The sequence below is a fragment of the Carya illinoinensis genome, chromosome 5 (assembly GCF_018687715.1).
Source record: "Carya illinoinensis cultivar Pawnee chromosome 5, C.illinoinensisPawnee_v1, whole genome shotgun sequence".
Classification (NCBI taxonomy): Eukaryota; Viridiplantae; Streptophyta; class Magnoliopsida; order Fagales; family Juglandaceae; genus Carya; species Carya illinoinensis.
In genome coordinates this window covers 6470594-6491634 of record NC_056756.1, presented here as the reverse complement: position 1 = coordinate 6491634, position 21041 = coordinate 6470594, and the positions used below count along the sequence as shown (strand labels likewise).

At 38.5% G+C, this 21041-nt stretch overlaps 1 non-coding gene and 1 pseudogene across 1 annotated transcript; both read left to right on the top strand.

The window, feature by feature from the left end:
• The first annotated feature begins 847 nt into the window (after nucleotides 1-847).
• The window catches only part of LOC122310021, a 29689-nt pseudogene continuing 9495 nt past the window's right edge, over nucleotides 848-21041 (top strand).
• Nucleotides 18638-18745, top strand: LOC122312102. The gene has a single exon (XR_006243016.1). It is a non-coding gene; the product is annotated as a small nucleolar RNA R71 (small nucleolar RNA).

Here is a 21041-nt window from a genome sequence, read left to right as displayed (position 1 = left end):
TTTTCTGGGAACTGACTTAGTGATGTACTATTCATTTATGTAGTAAATTCATCGAAGTAATATCAGGAAGTATGCCTTCAAATCTTGTCAGATTTGAGATGGAGAAATTTGATGGGAGAATCAATTTTGGCTTGTGGCAAGTACAAGTCAAGGATGTCTTTATTCAATCAAGATTACACAAGGCATTGAAGGGTAGACCAACGCCTGAAGTCAGCATTGGTACTATTGTGACTGGTGAAAGGAGCAGATTTAAAATGAGCAATGAAAATTGAGAGGATCTGGATTTGAGAACAGCAAGTGCGATACGTCTGTGCCTGACCAAAAATGTTCTTGCAAATGTGCATGGAATATCTACAGTAAATGAATTCTGGGAAAAACTTGAAGAATTGTATCAGACGAAGGGCGTCTGAAATCGTGTATACCTGAAGGAGCAATTTCTTACACTGCGGATGAGTAAATGTACAACTATTTCAGATTATTTAAGCGTTCTCAATGGCATTGTCATTGAGTTAGAAGCTATTGGAATTAAAATTGATGATGAGGATCAAGCCTTGAGACTCATCTGGTCTCTTCTACCTTCCTATGAGCACATGAAACCTATTTTGATACATGGGAAGGAGAAAATAATTTTTTTAAAGGTTACCAGTAAAATCTTTTCTGAAGAGAGAAAACTAAGTAGTGGAAGTAATGTTCCACTTGAGAATTTAGTAATGGTAGCAGCTGGAAATGGAAAGATGAAGAATTCCATGAAGAAGAAAGTAGTCTGCTGGGAGTGGACAATCTGGGCACGTCAAGAAAAATTATCCAAGAGCTGGAGTAGATTCGGCAAGTAGCTCCAAGTCAGTAAATGAAGATACTGGAAATGATGCTAATGTTGGTCTCTTTCCATAGAAGATTTTGATTTTTAAAAGAGACATGTACATCCTCATGGCATGCAACTAATTCCCAAAGTTGTCATGATAGAGGCTGTGTTAATGTTAACGGGTCCACAAGTTTGCACACAGGCATTGGTTTGACATTGATGCCGGGTGTGTGGTGGAAATTCATGTTGATGGCTGATGAACATCCAGGAAAGCCAAACGTGGAAGTTACACCATGATTTTCAGCAAAGTTGTTTTTCAACATGGCCGAAGTGAAATGATTGGAATTGGTTTATTCTGAGTGGGTATGCTTTTATGATGAAATATGATAGCGGAAACTATGAAGATCTTCATTGAGGTAGAGATTGGCTGTGGGACCAATCAAAGTCGGAAGGTGGAGATTGTTGACTTTTGTGCTCCTTTATTTAGTCCCACGCCGGTGGGAAATAATGAGGGAGCAAAATTCTTAAGTTATAAATAAGAGGCGCTTAGCCTCTTAGTTTAAGTGCACCAGTTGAAAGCTTATCTAGTAACTTTTGACTTTAGTTAAATTCCTCTGTTGGCCTTTTTGTAAAAGGGGAAGAGGTGTAAAGTTAAAGTTTTACTAGTGGGGAAGCTTTGTGGGTGTGTTTGAGGGTGAGGAGAAAAATTGTGTGATTGTAATAATTTTTCACATAGTGAATTTTCTTCTCTGGATTTGGTGGTTTTTCTCCTGTTTTGAAATTTCCACATAAATTTCTTGTGTTGTTATTATTTCTCTATTTAATTTTCTTGTTATTCCTGTAAAGGGTAGATCATAAGGGGGTGAATTTGGAAGGTCCAAATTCCCAACAAGGGGTTGATCCAGCTTTCTTCCAAGGCCGTGAACACAGACCCGGAATCGTATTCACCAAAGCCGAACGCATTCCATTGATCGACCTTTCTCCTATACTCTCCTCCAGAAATGTTTCTGCCATTGAAGGCCTTGTTCGCGAGATACGCAAAGCATGCAAGGAATGGGGGTTCTTCCAGGTGATCAACCACGGGGTGCCCTTGGAGAAGCGCCAGAGGATTAAGGTTGCAGCGAGGAAGTTCTTTGCACAGAGTTTATAGGACAAGAGGAAGGTCAGAAGGAATGAGAAGGAGGTGTTGGGTTACTATGAAACTGAGCGCACCAAGAACGTAAGGGACTGGAAGGAGGTTTTTGATTTTACTATAGAGGAACCTGAAAAAGCAGTGGTTCTACACAACACTACACCTAGAGGGGGGTGAATAGGTGTAATCTAATTTTTATGGCCTTTTGAAAATTAGTTAAACAAGAAGTTAATAAATGAAATAAATAACACAAATAATCAACACATGATTTTGATCATGGAGTGGAAACTCATTTGAAGAACATCTTCAAAATCTAAAACCACTCCGGGTGTAAGACACCACCTCAAATCCACTATAAAAATTTTAGTTTGTTACAACCAATTTAGAGACACTCAAAAAACTTTTGTAGTAGCTAAACTTGGTTTGGAACACCACGAGTTACCCACTCGATCTCTACACGCATGTAGTGTCAGAACTCCGACCTTCCTATAGCTTCCCATGAGAACCTCTCGATCTCTGCATCAACAGTAGCTCCGGACTCTTTCGGCCAACAAAAATGTCCACTTCAATGGACTCAAGTAAGAGTTGATTTTGAGTGTGTTGTGGTGGAGAAATATTTATCCAAGAGAGAATCAACCAAATGGGGGAGAGTTTGCTCTAAGAAGTTCTTGGAGGCCCTTAAGATTTTAGCTCTGATTCTCCACACTTAGAACAGAAGTTAAGATGTTCTATTTATAGTTCCCATCAAATGAGGCGCTTTAAAACCCTACATTGTAAGAGATCTAGAACATTGGATCGAGCGAAGGTCGAGTGCCACAATCTGCCTGAGTTCGCTCAAGCTCAGCGTCGAGCGAGTGTCGAGCGACACACTCTGCCTAGGTTTGCTCGAGCTCAGTGTCGAGCGAGGGTCGAGCGGTTGACTCTGCCTGAGTTCGCTCGAACTCAGTGTCGAGCGAGGGTCAAGCGGTGCAATCTGCCTAAGTTCGCTCGAGCTGCATGTCGAGCGAGGGTCGAGCGGTGCAATCTGCCTAAGTTCGCTCAAGCGCCTTGTTGAGCGAGGGTCGAGCGAATCACGTGTTCTGACCAATAACGGGCACACTTCAAGTACGCTTCAAGCCTTTCCACAACAACACTTGTTACAACACTATTTTACACAGGTTTTCACAAGAATATGCCAATACGCTCATTTTTCTCTCAACAGAACCCTTCTTCGCCCCAGCTTCCCAAGAGCCTGATGACAAGGAGGTGACAGAGTGGATTAATCAGTGGACTGAATACCCGCCCGAGATAAGGTGAAGTTAATTAACACCGTTGTCAACATTCTCCTGAAGGCTTTTCTAGATTTGACCTTAAAATCCTACTTATAATAACTGTTAAGGAAACCTTACCATAATTCTAGGCTCATTTAGTTGTCCTTAATTCCAACAATTCTATTGTATAGATTGATTTAGTTTCCTTTTATTTTACCATTCATCATTATGTACATGATTTGTAAATGATTCAGATATAGTAAATATATAAAGAGATCACTCACCACATTCGGTTGTGTGGTGGTTTTGCAAATCCTTTCATGGTATCACGAGCCTTCTTGGATTAACATCCCCGATCCCCTCTTCCCCTCATGGCTGCCGAACCCAACTCCACCTTTCTCCCCTTCAACACCATGATCCACATGGTTATCATCAAGCTTTCCTCTTCTAATTACCTTCTATGGAAGAGTCAATTACTTCCTCTCCTTGAAAGCCAAGCCTTGTTAGGACATGTGGATGGAACTCTAGAAATCCCTTCACAGTTTGACCCACCCACCTCTCAGACACCCAATATCAAACACTTGGCGTGGAAGCAAACGGATCAACGTCTCCTCAGCCTCCTCCTCTCCTCCCTCACCGAGGAAGCCATGGCTGAGGTAGTGGGCTTGTCCACCTCCCGTGAGGTGTGGCTTGCCCTTGAAAACACCTTCAGCCATCGGTCTAAAGCTAGGGAGCTTCGGCTCAAAGATGATCTTCAGTTGATGAAGCGCAGCACCCACACGGTCTCTGAGTATGCCCGAACCTTCAAGTCCCTCTGTGACCAACTTCATGCCATTGGACGGCCTGTCGATGGCACCGACAAGTCTCACTGGTTCCTGTGCGGGCTTGGGTCCGATTTCTCTAATTTTTCCACAGCTCAAATGGCCCTCACTCCCTTGCCAGGTTTTGCTGATCTGGTGTCCAAAGCCGAAGGCTTTGAACTCTTTCAACGTTCTCTTGAACCATCGGCTCCTCCAACAGTTGCTTTCACAGCAACTCACAATGGTACCTTACGGACACAACAGAGGAATTATTCCTCCTGAAATCAGCAAGGCCATCGCAGTGGCCACAACGATTCCGCTTGCACTCGTGGGCCGTCGAACCAGCGAAGCCATTCAGGCCAGGGCAACTGTCCACCACGCTGCCAGATCTGCAGGCAAGATGGTCACTATGCTGACCGCTGCAACCAATGCTATGCACGGACAGATTCAGCAGCACACCTTGCCGAGGCCTTCACTTCTTCATGTGGGCTGACTGGGCCTGAGCCCTAGGGGTGTGCAAAATTCTGAAACTTCTGATTCCGCTCCAATTCTGACTTCGGCGGAGTCGGAAGTTTCAGAAATTGAAATCGGAATCGGAGTAATTCTGATTCCAAGTCGGAAGTCAGAATCGGAATCGGTAACCCCTTTTGTTCCGATTTCCGACTTTCGACTTATTTTTTTAAAAAAATATCCAGGTGCAAAACAACATCGTTTTGCACTTGGATTTAAATCTTATTGACTGGAACGGCGTCGTTCCATTTAAATGGGAACGACGCCGTTTTGAATCACGGCACCTTTCTTCTCGAGGGTCCATCACTGCAAGCCTCTCACTGCTTTCAGTGCTCTCAAGTCTCACGGTCTCACCTTGACAGTTGACACCTCCATAGCTCGTAGCCTCGTTCCTTCACTCTCAGACCCATCGTGAGACCTCTCACGCCACACGTCGCACGAAGCCGCAGCCCCCCACGGACCTACGTCGGCCGTAGACTGCCAGAGGTAGCATCGCCGAAGTGCCAAATCCAGGTATATTTTTCCCAATCGGTGAATATACCTGCCTCTAACTCAAACCCGACTAGAGGGAGTACCTGGCCAACGATCATGCCTAACTCATATTCTCTACTAGATCTTGACTAGAGTATCGATCTCATATCTAATAGAGTCCTGCGTTGGTGGCCCGGTGGGTACGTACTCGATCGACCACTACGTACTGCTGGTGATTTCCATTGAAGACAACCTGTTTGTGAAAATGTCACAAAGAAAACATGTTCCTCAATACTCAATAGAGTTATAGAAAATCAGGCACTCCAAGGTTTCAAGATAACCCAACAGAACCCTATGTTGATCACCTATGCAAAGAAATAGATGAATGGGTTCTGGCTTTTGATAGCCACGTGGGGAAGGTTGCAATTGCATCTTCAACTAGATGTCACCTACGGTGAAAGCCGCTTTATATGCCTACATGTAAACTGGTCAGTCACCATTTAGGTTTTGGGGGACAATTCATGGAAATTTTCATTAAACACATACATGCATGTATCATGAAAGATATATGACGTACATCTCAGGCTCAGCTGCATGCATGATATCTTTCTCTATGGGTCGGGGATCATGTGCATGCATGTTCTATATTGTATGTTTATATATATATATATATATATATATATATGGTTCTTCCCGAAAGTAAAAAGTGTGCGCTCATCATTTATGAAGTTGCATGACAAGGAAATAGAAGTACTCTATAAAAGGAAAAAAGCTAATAGAACTTTAGACCTGATGCACGTCTGATTCAAGAAGTATTAATTATATATATGGTTTAAAAGCAGCAATCGTAGGCCTTTTTTCTCGTACAAAAGTACTCATAGGCCTGGTTGAAAGGATATCTATGAGATATATATATATATATATATATATATATATATATATATATGGTAATTTGGCCATGTAATTGGTGGCATGTTATGTTCCTAAGATTAGTTAAGTTTTTAACCAAATCATTATTTAAGTTACATCAGAAAATATTTCCAAGAATGGTGAGTCCCATAATTGTTAGTATTAGAGCAGACCTCAAGACATACAATGTAGTGGTAATGAATAATTTTTCTCCATGTAGTAAGCATATTTTCAGTCCTTTTGCTTTCCAAAAGGTGTGAAGATCGTAAAATAAATATTTGTACATTCAAGAATTAGAAAATTAACTACCAATATGCCATACCAAATTTAAGATAGTTTATCTGACTCGTGGATGCATTTTGTCTTCTTTTAATGGGTGAAAGCCACCTTATATTTGCTCTTTGAGACGGCAAAGTTTCTGTAAGAATATGTGAGATGCACGATTCTTTTCCCGATGGCATGTTGATAGAGGTGGGGGCATGTGCCACTATTTGTTACTTCAGGAGAGTTTTTATTCCAAAAATAAAGTACATTGTGATATGTGACAGCAGTTGAAAATTTTTGGGTTCTGTATCTAAATTTTCTTAGAATGAAAATAAGCTCTTGAAAGAAAAATTTTGCATCTTCTCATGACACCTTGTTTATTATTAGCAGCATGCCTCCATAAGAATCACCATCTAAATTCTTACAAAAAATCTGCTTAGAGTACCACTGCTACCATTGGACTTGTAATATTAGCTATAAACACAACACTGACCACCAGTTATGGAACTGTGCCTGTTAAAACAACAATGGACCAACTCCTTCACTCTTTGTTATTACTCTTTAACTAATATGTAACCAGGACAGTAAGCATGATCAGCCTTTTGCCCATGCCCATGGTTTGAAAAAATAGGACATAGAAACAGACACTTACAAGCTATTATATGTGTCAGATTTATTTATTTATTTATTTAATAAACTTCTTAATTTGGTCTTCTATATATGTGTCAGATTTCAAGCTATGGAGGAAGAACGATATAGGACCCCAGAACAGGATCAGGATGTCACAATTCCGTCCCTAGCACCGAGATTGAGACCCATGTCAAGAACACAAACTTCATGTGCAAGTAGTCGATTCCCACTCCCGGTAAACATAGAAGATGAGGATACATTTAATGAGGAGGATGAGATGGGTATTGGGGATGAGCCGGATGCACCACCTCCATCCGCAAGGGCCAAGCCACCACGTCCACGATCAAATAAAAAAAGGTCATGGATGTGGGAACATTTCATCAAAGTTGACGGTGATCCCTCGGAACCGCACGCAGCTTGCAACCATTGTGGCCAAGAAGTTGCATGTCATTCAAAGAAACAAGGCACTACTTGTTTGATATCACATCTAAATGGTTGCCAGAGGTATAAGATAGCGAAGGGATTGGCGGCCAAAGATCAGACAATGCTAAGTTATGAAACTTCTACTGTGACTGATGGTACGCAACTTAAGAAAATGGTCATCCCTCAGTACAGTGAGAAGATGTTGAGAGATGCGCTTGCCAAGATGATCATTGAAGATGAGATACCTTTCACTACAGTTGAGAAAAGAGGGTTCCGAAAGTTTATCAAGCTCATTGAGCCACGATTCCCATTGTCGTCATGGTAAACAGTGATGCGAGATTGTATGAAAAGACATTTAAAAGAGAAGGCTGAGATGTGACAAATGTTTGTGAGGACTGGCCAGAGAATCTCATTTACGACTGACACATGGACGTCTATACAGAATGTTTCCTACATGTGTATTACAGCACACTACATTGACAGTTCATGGACTTTAAAAAAATGGATTATTGGATTCAAAGAAATCAGTGATCATAAGGGTGCATCAATTGGGGCGGCAATGGATGATTGCTTGAAAGATTGGGGAATTCAGAAAGTTTTGTGCATTACAGTTGACAATGCTAGTGCAAATGATACTGCAATTGAATGGTTCAAGCGGAATACGAGAGTGAGAGATGATGTCATCCGGGACCATGAGTTTATCCATATTCGTTGTTGTGCTCACATAATCAACCTGATTGTGACTGAGGGGTTAAAAGAGGTTGATGATTCCATTACAAAAGTCCGCAACATTGTGCAGTATGTGAGGGCTTCCCCCCAAAGGTTGAAAAACTTCAAGGCAATAGAAGAATAACTTGGGATAAAACATTCACGGACAGTGTGCTTGGACGTTCCCACTCGATAGAACTTTACATATATGATGCTGGATGTGGCACAGAGGTACCAAAAAGTGTTTGAGTGGATGAAGGTGGAAAATGGGGGCCTTAAGTATGCTTTGCTGGAGCCTGCCAGAAAGGGGCTCGGTCCGCCAGACACACATGATTGGACGAGTGTAGGATTTTTTGTCACATTTTTGCAGATTTTTTTATGATATTACAATGAAAATATCTGGATCCGCATACACGACTGCAAACTTGTGGTTCAGTCAGATCTCCACACTACACCACCACTTGGAAGATGGTTGTGATGACCCTAGCGGACTTCTATCTGGTATGGCTCAGAGGATGCTGTCCAAATATAATAAATATTGGGGGCAAGTTGAGAAGATAAATAGATTACTCTTTGTGGCTATGATCCTTGACCTCCGAATCAAGTTGGCCGTGATAGAATATTGGGCAAATTCCGTCCTTGGGGCAATGAAGGCTGCATCGTTTATTACATCGCTTAAAACTAATCTCGATAACTTGTACAATCACTACAAAAATAGTGGACAGCCTTCATCTTCAGCGGGTACCTCACACGTGACTCCGACACCTCCCTTTGATGACTTTAGCCCAGTAGGTGCATTGCCTCGACGCCGTAGGAATTACGACATCATGAATGAGTATCATCAGCTCATTGCATCGAAGAATATTATGGGGTGTACTTCAGAGGTTGAACGGTATTTTATGGAAGAGGTCGAGGCACCTAGTCCTGCATTTGAGATATGCATTTGGTGGAAGGCTAATTCCATCAAGTATCCAATCCTTTCCCGTATTGCCCGATATGTGCTAGCCATTCCTATTACGACGGTTGCATCTGAGTCGGCGTTTAGCACTGGAGGTCGAGTGTTAGATGCTTTCCGGAGTTTTTTGTCACCGTCAACCGTGGAGGCCCTCGTTTGCACACAGAACTAGATCAGTGATACACCCCTTGGACTAGATAGCATTGGCATTGATGATGAGAGCTATAGGCTTGAAAATGGTAACCTTATTTTACTTGTTTTTTTATTATTGATTATTTTAATTATTTTTATGATTTCATAAATTTATTTATTTTATATTTTTTTTATCATTTCACAGATGTAATTGTGAACCCCAGTATAGTTGCCGATGACTGATGGAGTATGGAATTATGATAAGTTGATATTAGAATTAACTTAATCTTTATTGGTATTAATGGTAATTAAATTTTACTTTTACTGTGTTCAATTTTCTGGATCAATATTTGGTTACATTTCTTGATTGAATACTTTTTTATCTTAATTTCAGGTACTTTAAATGACCAACTACGATGTTGCAAATGATGTTTTTTTTTTTTTTTGGTTGAATCAAAATGTTTATTCTTATGTACTGTTTAATCAAATTTTGAACTCGGCTGTTATTTCTATTATTCATTGTTTATGATCTTCTGAATTATGTATAATTAGCTCCTAACTAGCTATAAAGGAAATATATTGTCGTAAACGATTCTGTATACCAGTACGCGCACCCATCTAACGTGATTGGTTAGAAAGTCAGACTTTTAATTAAAATTATGTCAATTTAAATTTTGAATATGAAGATAATGATATTAATACGCAGATCGGTATGTGAATTCATTTGTATGTAACAAAACTCAGTTATAAATATCCACAATGCCATATCATTTCTCCCCACACTTGCAGTTTTCACTTACGTACTTTGATTAATTCTCCCTACATTATCATTTTTTTTAGAGCTTTATTTATATTATTATTATATAATATATTTGGTTGGTATTTTTGTTGGAGAATAAAATTTAGAGTTCGATCGTAAACGGTATTAATCGTGACGTTGTATGCACTCATCTTGATCTATCTGATCATGATCACTAAAAAAAGTCAATCATCAAATCATTGCATGCATGCCCATAATTATTATAAGATTTTCCAAAAAAAAATAGTACTAGCTAGTAGTACCTACCTCAAGCATGCAGGAAATTTCTTTGTGATTTTCGCTCGAAAATGCGTAGGGAGCTAGCTAGATCATGAGCTGCCTACACACACACACACACACACACACATATATATATAAGTAATATATATATATATATTGTTAAGCAAGTCTCCTTAATTAGTAAATTAATCATAAATGGTAAAAGAGAAATGCCATGTACTAATTTCAAAAGTACAAATTCAAGTCTTTTATAAAAAGATTGACTTCATTATAAAAAAGCATGAAAAACTGATCAAGACCTATATTTTTATAAAGAATTTTACTACATATAAATTATAAGCAGAGTTGTGTATTAATCTATGTATAAATACTGATTTCTTTATATTTAAAATTTAAATTAATATTATGTTTAATAAAATAAACTTTTTGATTAATCACATTAAACTAATACATAAATTAGTATATAATTAAATTTAAAAGAAGATAAAACCTATCAAAATAAAGAAGTCAGAATTCGGAATTCTGGCACCGATCGGAATTCTGAATTCCGACTGGAATTGGAATTCCGACTTCCGTTAGGACTTCGGAAGTTGGAATTCCGATCGAAATTCGGACTTCCGTTAGGACTTCAGAATTCATAATTCTGAACATAGTCGAACTCCGATTCCTTTCGAAATCAGAATCGGAGTTCGATTTTGATTCCGACAAAAGTCAGAATCGGAAGTAGGAATTCCAATTCCAACTCCGTCGGAATCGGAGCACAGCCCTACCGAACCCAGTGATTGTACTTAGATACTGGAGCCTCAACCCATATGACCAAAGACCCTTCCACTTTGGACCAGTCCAATAACTATACGGGTAAGGATTGTGTAATTGTAGGGAATGGTGCTTCCCTACCCATTACCCACACCAGTATCACTTCTCCAACTCCCAATCTTCATTTATTGGATGTTTTAGTCGTTCCTCATCTCACCAAAAATATCCTATCCATTAGTAAATTAACCTCTGATTTTCCTCTCTCAGTTACATTTACTAATAATTGTTTTACTGTCCAGAATAGTCAAACGGGAAGGGTGGTGGCAACCGGTATGTGCTGGAATGCGGCAACTCCGCTTTTATTTCTGTTCTTAAAAATAAAGCTCTTCATGCTTCTTATGATTTATGGCATGCTCGTCTTGGACATGTTAATCACTCTATTATTTCTTATTTGAATAAAAATTGTTATCTTTCTCTTACATCTTTATTGCCTTCTCCTGCATTGTGCACTACATGTCAACTTGCCAAAAATCATCGCTTACCTTATGCACGTAATGAAAAAAGATCATCACATGTGTTGGATCTTATTCATTGCGACATTTGGGGCCCCTCCCCCGTCAAATCCACATCAGGCTTCCTATATTATGTCATATTTATTGATAATCACTCTCGATTCACTTGGCTTTATCCTTTAAAATTCAAATCAGATTTTTATGATACCTTTATTCACTTTCAAAATTTTGTGAAAAATCAACATTCCACTCATATCAAAATTTTTCAAAGTGATGGTGGTGCAGAATTTACAAGCAATCGCTTCAAAGCCCATCTTAGCACCTCAGGCATTCACCACCAACTTTCCTGCCCATACACACCCGCTCAAAATGGTCGCGCTGAAAGGAAACATCGCCATGTGACTGAGACCGGTCGAGCCCTTCTTTCTCACTCTCATATTTCCCCTCGCTTCTGGGTTGACGCCTTCAGCACTGCAACTTACATTATCAACCATTTGCCCACACCGCTTCTTGGAGCTAAGTCCCCATTTGAACTTCTTTACGGCTCCTCACCCAATTATGAAAATTTCCATCCATTTGGTTGTCGTGTTTATCCTTGCTTACGTGATTATATGCCTAACAAATTTTCTCCTCGCAGCATTCCCTGTATTTTTCTCGGTTACAGTTGACTTGTGGTCGAATGTGCTTCCAAGTGTATAAGTGTCAAGTTGTATCAAGGATAAGTCCAGAATCGTATTCCATAGGGACAATGGGTTATCAAAGCGTATAAGAGATTTGTGAGTAACAAATGAATCAAGTATGAGAGATGAAAATAAAATTCAAATGCAATGCAAAAAGATAATCGAAGTTGAAATTAGAGTTTCTAAAAAAAAACAAATTAACGAACACTTGGGTTGGGTATGAGACTCTCTTTATTTTAGATTCTAGATAATTTTTTCGATTAACAACCTAACGAGAAGCAAAGTGTAAGACAAGGCTGCTGTCTTACTGTAACGTGCTGGTTGTGTGCTATCCATGTGAGTTTGGTGTGCATGTGTGAGTGCTATCCGAAGGCTGCTGTCTGCTGTGTTTGCACTTTTCTGCATGTGTGAGTCTACTATAACATGCTGCGTGTGTGAGCTGTAGCCTCCGTTCCTCTGCTGCTCAACGTGATATGCTCCAGCATGAGTGTGTGCTGTCATTTTATTATACAATTCACAGCAAATGTGCAGCTCATGCTGCACGTGTATTGCATGTGTGTTGCATGTCTTGCAATGGTCAGCACGTGGACATTCACACTTGAATGATATCTTTGCTGTGTATTGCCCAAACTACCCCTATTATGAGAGGAATAAAAATGAAATATTTATTGTCATGTAAAACAATTGTATTATAAATCTTTTTAAGCACAAAAATACCAGAATTTATCAATTGACTTAAGTATTGTGATCTATTGCATAATTAAGTACTTAAATCATTTTTTATTAAACAATTTATTTACTTAAGTAACTTAATCATGCAGTTTTAGTGCTTCCTCACACCCCCCCAACTAGCTTTTTGCTAGACTCTAGCAAATAAAGTGAACGAATTCATGCGAAGGTGAGATTACCAAATACAATTTCAGAAAATTCAAGAATCACATGCTATGAAGTAGACTTGTTGAGTTTAAGAACACTGGAGATAGATTAATATGAATTTTGTATCAACTGAGAGATTTATACACCATTTAGTTAATCAACCAAGGGAATTAAATGTAACAAAGTTTGCTTTCTTTCAAGTGCATGGAAATGGGGTTAGAATTCCAAGATCGACTACCAAGAGACATTAACAGTTTCAATCACAACAACCAATCTGCGAAAACCACATGGTCTTACTCTAATTCAAAACCATTGTAGTGGCGGCTTTCACGCTATTACACTTTGAAAGGTGCCTACTTTTTTTTTTTTGTAAGGACCCCAGTAGTAGGCAGCATTTTCCACTACACAGATGTAATTTATATTTTTAGATTTCCTAGTGGGGGAATCAGACCTATGAATGTGCGCCTACCCACACTTTCACAAATCAGCCCTTACCACTAGTCTACCTAAAGGGATTTTTTTTTTAATCACTTTCCAGCGTGTAAACTTCAAGAATGAGGGATTTAATCTGCTTTCAACTCATTACTAACACTCCCCCAAAGTGGACCAAAATATGTCTAAGGCATGCAAACAGAGAAATAAATTCTCTTCCACCCCCTAACTAGATTGTAGCATTGTCATCAATGATGCAAGAGAAACGAAAGAATTTATACAAAGAGAGCAGTTAAGGGGCAAAACAACTAAAAGAAGAACCGAAAATTCAAAGAAAAACTGAAGGAAAGAGGAAAAGGAAGTACCTGGATAGCTTTGAAAGGAATGCAGCCAAAATAAAAATAAAAACTGAAGAACAAAAGAAAACAATGAAAAGAAATGGATAGATCAAGAACCATCAATTATGATCAAGCAAATGTAGAAAAGATTCCTCAGGTGCAAAGTTAGAAATAAAAGGCTTGAGCCTTTGACCATTAACCTTAAAAATGTTACCATTGAGAGGATTCATTATCTCTACGGCACCATGAGGAAAAACAGTTTGTATCACATAAGGCCCACTCCATCGAGACCTTAACTTATCAGGGAACAAGTGTAACCGAGAGTTGTACAATAACACTTTTTGATTAGACTCAAAAGTCTTACGTTGGATGTGTTTGTCATGGAAGTTCTTCATTCTTTCTTTGGACAACTTAGAGTTGTTGTAGACATCCATCCTCAACTCATCCAATTCAGACAACTGCAATTTTCTCACACAACCAGCTTTATCAATGTTAAAATTGCATTGCTTAATGGCCCAATATGCTCTATGTTCCAACTCTACAGGCAAATGGCAAGCCTTACCATACACTAGTCTATATGGAGACATGCCCAAAATGGTTTTAAAGGCTGTTCTATAAGCCCACAAGGCATCAGACAATCTCAAAGACCAATCCTTCCTGTTTGGGTTAACTGTTTTTTCAAGAATGTTTTTAATCTCCCTATTTGTGAGTTCAGCTTGTCCATTGGTTTGAGGATGATAAGGAGTAGAGATTTTGTGATGGATACCGTACTTCTTCATTAAGGCTGAGAAATGCTTGTTACAAAAGTGGGTGCCATTATCACTGATTATGGCTTTAGGCATGCCAAACCTTGCAAAAATGTTTTCTTTCAATAATTTTAAAACAACTTGATGATCATTAGATTTGCAAGGGATTGCCTCAACCCACTTAGAAACATAGTCAACAGCAAGCAAAATGTACAAATAGCCATAAGAAGAAGGAAATGGTCCCATAAAATCTATCCCCCAACAATCAAAAATTTCAATCACTAGTATGGGTTGCATAGGCATCATATTTCTCCTAGTGATTCCTCCTAATTTCTGACAAGGTTCACAAGTTTTACAAAAACTAAAGGCATCCTTAAACATGGTTGGCCAATAAAATCCGCTTTGAAGAATTTTGGCCACTGTTTTGTGGGCTGAAAAATGCTCACCACAAGCTTCCTTATGGCAAAAATTTAAGACACCAGAAATTTCATCATTGGGCACACACTTCCTAATGATTTGATTTGAACAATACTTGAAAAGGTAAGGATCATCATAGAAGAACGATCTCACCTCATGCATGAATTTTCGTATATCTTGAGCGCTTAAGGATCATCATAGAAGAACGATCTCACCTCATGCATGAATTTTCGTATATCTTGAGCGCTTCAATGAGGTGGTGTTTGTCCTGTCACCAAGAAATTTACTATATCAGCAAACCAAGGTAAATTTTCAACTAACATAAGATGTTCATCAGGAAAACAATCAAGAACAGGTGTCGTTTGTTCAGTTTCAGCAACTGTGAGCCTAGACAAATGGTCGGCTACCACATTCTCTACTCCCTTCTTGTCCTTGATGATAATATTGAACTCCTGGAGTAAAAGTATCCATCTAATCAACCTTGGTTTTGTATCTTTCTTTGTCAATAAATACTTGAGAGTTGCATGGTCAGTAAAGATGACTATAGGAGAATCAAGAATATATGTACGAAACTTCTCTAAAGCAAATACCACAGCAAGTAATTCTTTTTCAGTAGTAGAATAATTTTTTTAAGCAAAATTCAAAGTTTTACTTGCATAGTAAATGACATAAGGAAGTTTGTTCCTACGCTGTCCAAGAACAGCTCCTATAGCAAAATCACTTGCATTACACATGATTTCAAAAGAAAGTGACCAATCAGGAGGTTGAAGAATAGGAGCAGTGGTTAGCAAAGTTTTAAGCCGACAAAAAGCTTCTTGACACTCGGGTGTCCAATCAAATTTTACATCATTCATCAATAGCTTACATAGAGGCTTAAAAGTAGAGCTAAAGTCTTTGATAAATCTCCTATAAAAACCTGCATGCCCAAGAAAAGATCTAATGTCTTTTATTGACTTAGGTGTAGGAAGTTTAGAAATCAACTCAATTTTTGCTCTATCTACTTCAAGTCCTCTAGATGAAACAATATGTCCCAGAACAATGCCCTGTTGTACCATGAAATGACACTTCTCCCAATTAAATAGCAATTGCTTCTCTTCACACGTGGCCAAAACAGCTTGTAAATTGGTTAAACAACTCTCAAATGAATCACCAAATACAGAAAAATCATCCATAAACACTTCTAGGGTGTTCTCAATCATGTCACTAAAAATGCTAAGCATGCATCTTTGAAAAGTTGCTGGTGCATTGTATAAACCAAAAGGCATTCTCCTAAAAGCAAAAGTACCAAAAGGACAAGTAAATGTGGTTTTTTCTTGATCCTCTGTTGCTATTTCTAATTGATAGTAACCGGAGAATCCATCTAAGAAACAATAAAAGGCATGTCCAGCAACTTTTTCTAACACTTGATCAAGAAAAGGCAAAGGAAAATGATCTTTCCTAGTGGCGGCATTCAACTTCCTATAATCTATACACATGTGCCAACCAGTAGGAATCCTCGTAGGAATCGATTCATTTTGTTCATTTTTAACAATGTTAAGCCTGGATTTTTTTGGAACTACATGAATAGGACTTACCCACTTGCTATCCGAGATGGGCTAAATGATACCCACATCAAGCAATTTCAACACCTCACCTTTAACCACTTCCTTCATTGTGGGATTCAACATTCTTTGCATTTCCCTAGAAGGCTTTGCATCATCTTCTAAATAAATCCTATGGGTACACTCCAAGGGATTTATACCTTTTATATCAGCCATTGTCCACCCAATAGACTTTTTATGCTTCTTAAGAACCTCTAGCAATTTATCTTCTTGTTCACTAGTTAAGTGAGAAGAAATTACCACAGGGAAGGTGCTTTGTGGTCCTAAGAAAGCATACTTCAACTCCAATGGAAGAGGTTTGAAGTCCAAAGTTGGGGATTGCTCCTCCGAAGGCTTGAGGGTTGATGTCAATGGTGGAAGTTGCTCAAATTTTGGCCTCCATGGTGGTGTAACTTGCTAACCTATTGAGGAAACAAGAGATGAGTTATTAACATTATCAAATATTTTCAAATCTTCTTCAAATTTCTCTAAAGAGTCAATAAGTTGAAAGTAATGTGCAGAATTTTCATCGATGAAATTTTCCAGCAAATTCACTTCATAAACTTCTTCAACTTCTTGCGGTTGCCTGCAAAGATTAAAAATATTTAGCTCCAAGGTCATATTTCCAAAACTCAACTTTAAAACTCCACTTCTATCATTTATGAGTGCATTAGAAGTAGCCAAGAAGGGTCTTCCTAAGATAACAGGTGCTTGGAAAGTAGAATGATTAGTCAATTGCATGTCGAGTACGACAAAATCTACTGGATAGTAGAATTTGTCTACTTGAACCAAAACATCTTCCACAACACCCCTAGGAATCTTAATAGACCTATCAGCCAACTGCAATGTGATAGAAGTAGATTTCAACTCACCCAATCCAAGCTGAACATAAACATTATAAGGCAATAAGTTCACACTTGAACCTAAGTCTAATAATGCTTAGCCTATTTTTGAGCTCCCTATCATGCAAACTATGGTAGGGGATCCTGGGTCCTTGTATTTGGGAGGAGTGTTGGTTTGGATAATAGCACTAACCTGCTCAGTAAGAAAAGCTTTCTTTTGCACATTCAATTTTCTTTTTACGGTACATAAATCCTTTAAAAATTTAGCATAGGTAGGAATCTGTTGAATAGCATCTAACAATGGTATATTAATCCTAACTTGCTTAAACATTTCAAGAATTTCAGCGTGATGCTTATCTTTGTGCAAAGGGGCTAACCTTTGAGGAAAATGTGCAAGTGTAGTGCTTGGGACACTTTCAGATTTCAAAGGATCATGTTCCTCATTTTCAGAAGGAGATTTAGAGGTGTTACCATTCTTTTCTACCTCTTGAGCTGGAATGCCAATCACCTTACCACTTCTCAAGGTTGTAATAGCCTTGACTTGCTTGACATTTGAATCTCCTGCCATACTTTGAAATTGGTGGTTTTGGCCTTGGGGATTAGGCTGAGATTGTGCAGGGAACTTCCCTTTCTCTTAAGCATTCATGGTTGTAGTCAACCTTGTGACTGACCCACGAATCTCAGCAATGGCTTGTGAATTTTGATTGTTGATAGCAGCTTGGCTTTGCATGAATTGCTGAAAATTGGTGGACAACTGCTGGAAGTTGGTGGATAATTGCTGGAAATTATCTTCAAGGTTCTTTTTCTAAGCTGGGACCATGTGGTTGGCATATTGAGATGGTCCTGGACCTCCTGGAATAGTGTAGGTACAATTTGTGAAGGACCAGCTATGTTGGGTGCAGGTAAAACAGCTTGATCACCTCTCCAACTGAAATTAGGATGATTTCTCCATCCCGAATTGTAGGTGTTGGAATAAGGACCTGAAAAATGATTTAGCAACCATATTAACAGCATTAGATTGATCCAAAAGAACTTCTTTAAAAGCTGGAATGGTTGGGCAATCATTAGTTGAATGCCCTTGGCCTTCACAAATATTACAGCTCAAGGTAATCTGAGGTACAACTTGTACTTCATTCACTTTCTTCAGTTCTATGGTTTCTAATTTCTTAGAAATCATAGCCAACCTAGTATTCAAATCATCTACTTCTCTCAGGTTATATTTCCCACCCCCTGAAATTGTCCTTGAACTTTTCGACCTATCATGAACATCAGATGTATCCCATGATTGTGCATTTTCAGTTAGATAATCAAAATATTCAAAAGCTTCCTCAGGTTCTTTGTTAAAAAATGCTCCATTACACACGGTCTCCACAAATTGTCTCATTTTTTGTTGCAATCCCTCATAAAAAAAACTAATGACCCTCCAATTCTCATATCCATGATGAGGACATGCATTTAAAAGGTCTTTGAATCGTTCCCAACAATGATAAAATGTTTCCACATCCTTTTGGCCAAAATTCATGATCTGTCTTTTCAAGGCATTGGTTCTATGCATGGGAAAAAATTTCTTTAAAAATTCAGTTTGCATTTCTTGCCAAGTCCCAATGGATCTTGATCTTAAAGAATTCAACCATGTCTTAGCCTTGTTTTTTAAGGAAAATGGAAACAGTTTCAATCTTATGACCTCATCAGTGCATGTTCTATCCACGAATGTGGAACACACTTCTTCAAACTCTTTGATATGTAAATAGGGGTTTTCAGATTCCATACCATGAAAGTGTGGTAACAATGGAATCATCCCGGGTTTGAAATTAAAAGCATTTGCATTAATAGGTAAAATGATGCAAGAAGGTGTGCTAGTCCTAACAGGCTGAAGATATTCTCTAAGAGTCCTATTTAGATTCTCCACTTCCCTATCATGATGCTCATTTTCAGCCATGATGCTATCAGTGTCTGATGATGATTCTACAGAAGATGATGCAGAGCTAAAAGATGTCAATGATTCTGTCCTAAACAGTCGAGATGTATGGTCTCTAGTCCAACTAGTCATACAAACAAGAGCAGATAATCAAAGACTATGAAAAATAAACAGAGAGAAGGGAAAAAGATTAGATGTCACCCAGCCTGTGAAAAGGTTCATAGCTCCACAACGTCCTCTCAGCAGTAGAGGAATGCTCTAATAAGCACCAGTTGTCCCCGGCAACGACGCCAAAAACTTGACTCGTGGTCGAATGTGCTTCCAAGTGTAGAAGTGTCAAGTTGTATCAAGGATAAGTTCATAATCGTATTCCACAGGGACAATGGGTTATCAAAGCATATAAGAGATTTGTGAGTAACAAATGAATCAAGTATGAGAGATGAAAATAAAATTCAAATGCAATGCAAAAAGATAATCAAAGTTGAAATTAGAGTTTCTAAAAAAAAACAAATTAATGAACACTTGGGTTGGGTATGAGACTCTCTTTATTTTGGATTCTAGATAATTTTCTCGATTAACAACCCAATCAAGGCATTGATAATCGGAAGATAAAAAGATAAGCTCAAGTTTTGCAATATTTTCCTAAGGGATTTTCTACTTTACTAGCCGAACAAACATTAACAAACAACTGAGAGAAGCCTTGATAATTTTCAAGCTTTTGTTGTGCCTTACGTTAACAACAAAACAAGAGCAAGAGCTTCAATCTATTTTCAATTTAAATTCAATTAGTAACTTAGTGAAATCAACATTCAACCATAAAATATTGCATTAAACTAGAACCTAAAATAACTTAAATCTCATTCTGCAACCCAAGTTTTAGAAATTAGCTACACATGATATTTCTAGCAATAAAAAGTAATCTAAGTAAACTCATAACAAAATATGAAAGATAAAGAAACCCAAAATAAATAAATAAAATGAACCGAAAGCAAGAAAGAAAATTAAAAGAAGAAGACGCCGCACCAGCTGAACGTAAAACTAGAAAAATAAAATGAAAAGAGATCCAACACGAGAGAGAGCTTCACGCCACAAACAAAAAATAAAGAGCCTCAGCCGAATAGGAATAAAGATACCGTCTGCAACGAAAGAAAGTACTCTCTAAAAAAAACAATAAAAAAAATGCACTATCCTCTGTTGCCTTGCGTCTTAACGAAAAACAAAGAAAATAAAAATCAAAGCTGCTGCCGAAGGTCTCTAACGAAAAGTAAAGCAGAATAAAATGAAGACTACCTTACTGCTACCAGCTAAACGAAAAAGAAGTAAAGAAAATAAATAACTGTTCTGCTGCTAGCGTCTAAAACAAAAAGCAAGAATGAAATTAATGTTTGGGCAACAAAACCAGCAACTTGCTGTCTTTGTCTTAACTAAGAGAAAGGAAATAAAAAAACTCCAAGCTCACTCTGCTGCTATTCTATCTCTAACGAGAAGCAAAGTGTAAGACAAGGCCAAAACCAGCCGTCTCTCTAAACGAGAAGGAAGAAAATAAATGCTCCACTACTCTACTCCAGGTCTGAACGAAAAGCAAGAAAAAAAACTTCCAAAACTAAGCTACTGCTGTAGCCGAATGAAATATGAAAGAAAACAATAAAGACCAAGCTAAGCTACTGCACTGTCCTGAAAACAAAGCAAGAATACTCCCAAAAACTCTCTTCCAAAGGTAAGAAAATAAAAGAAATATATATGCTCCTCAAGAGTCTGCTACCCGAACAAAAAAAAGGAGGAATAATCTCTGCTGCTCCAGCTGCTGTCTTCAACGTGAGTTTCTTTCTGCATGTGTATTGCATGTGTGAGTTGGTCTGCATGTTTCAGTCCGAATGAGTGTTCTGCTGTATGTGTGAGTTGCTGTCACGTTTGAGGCT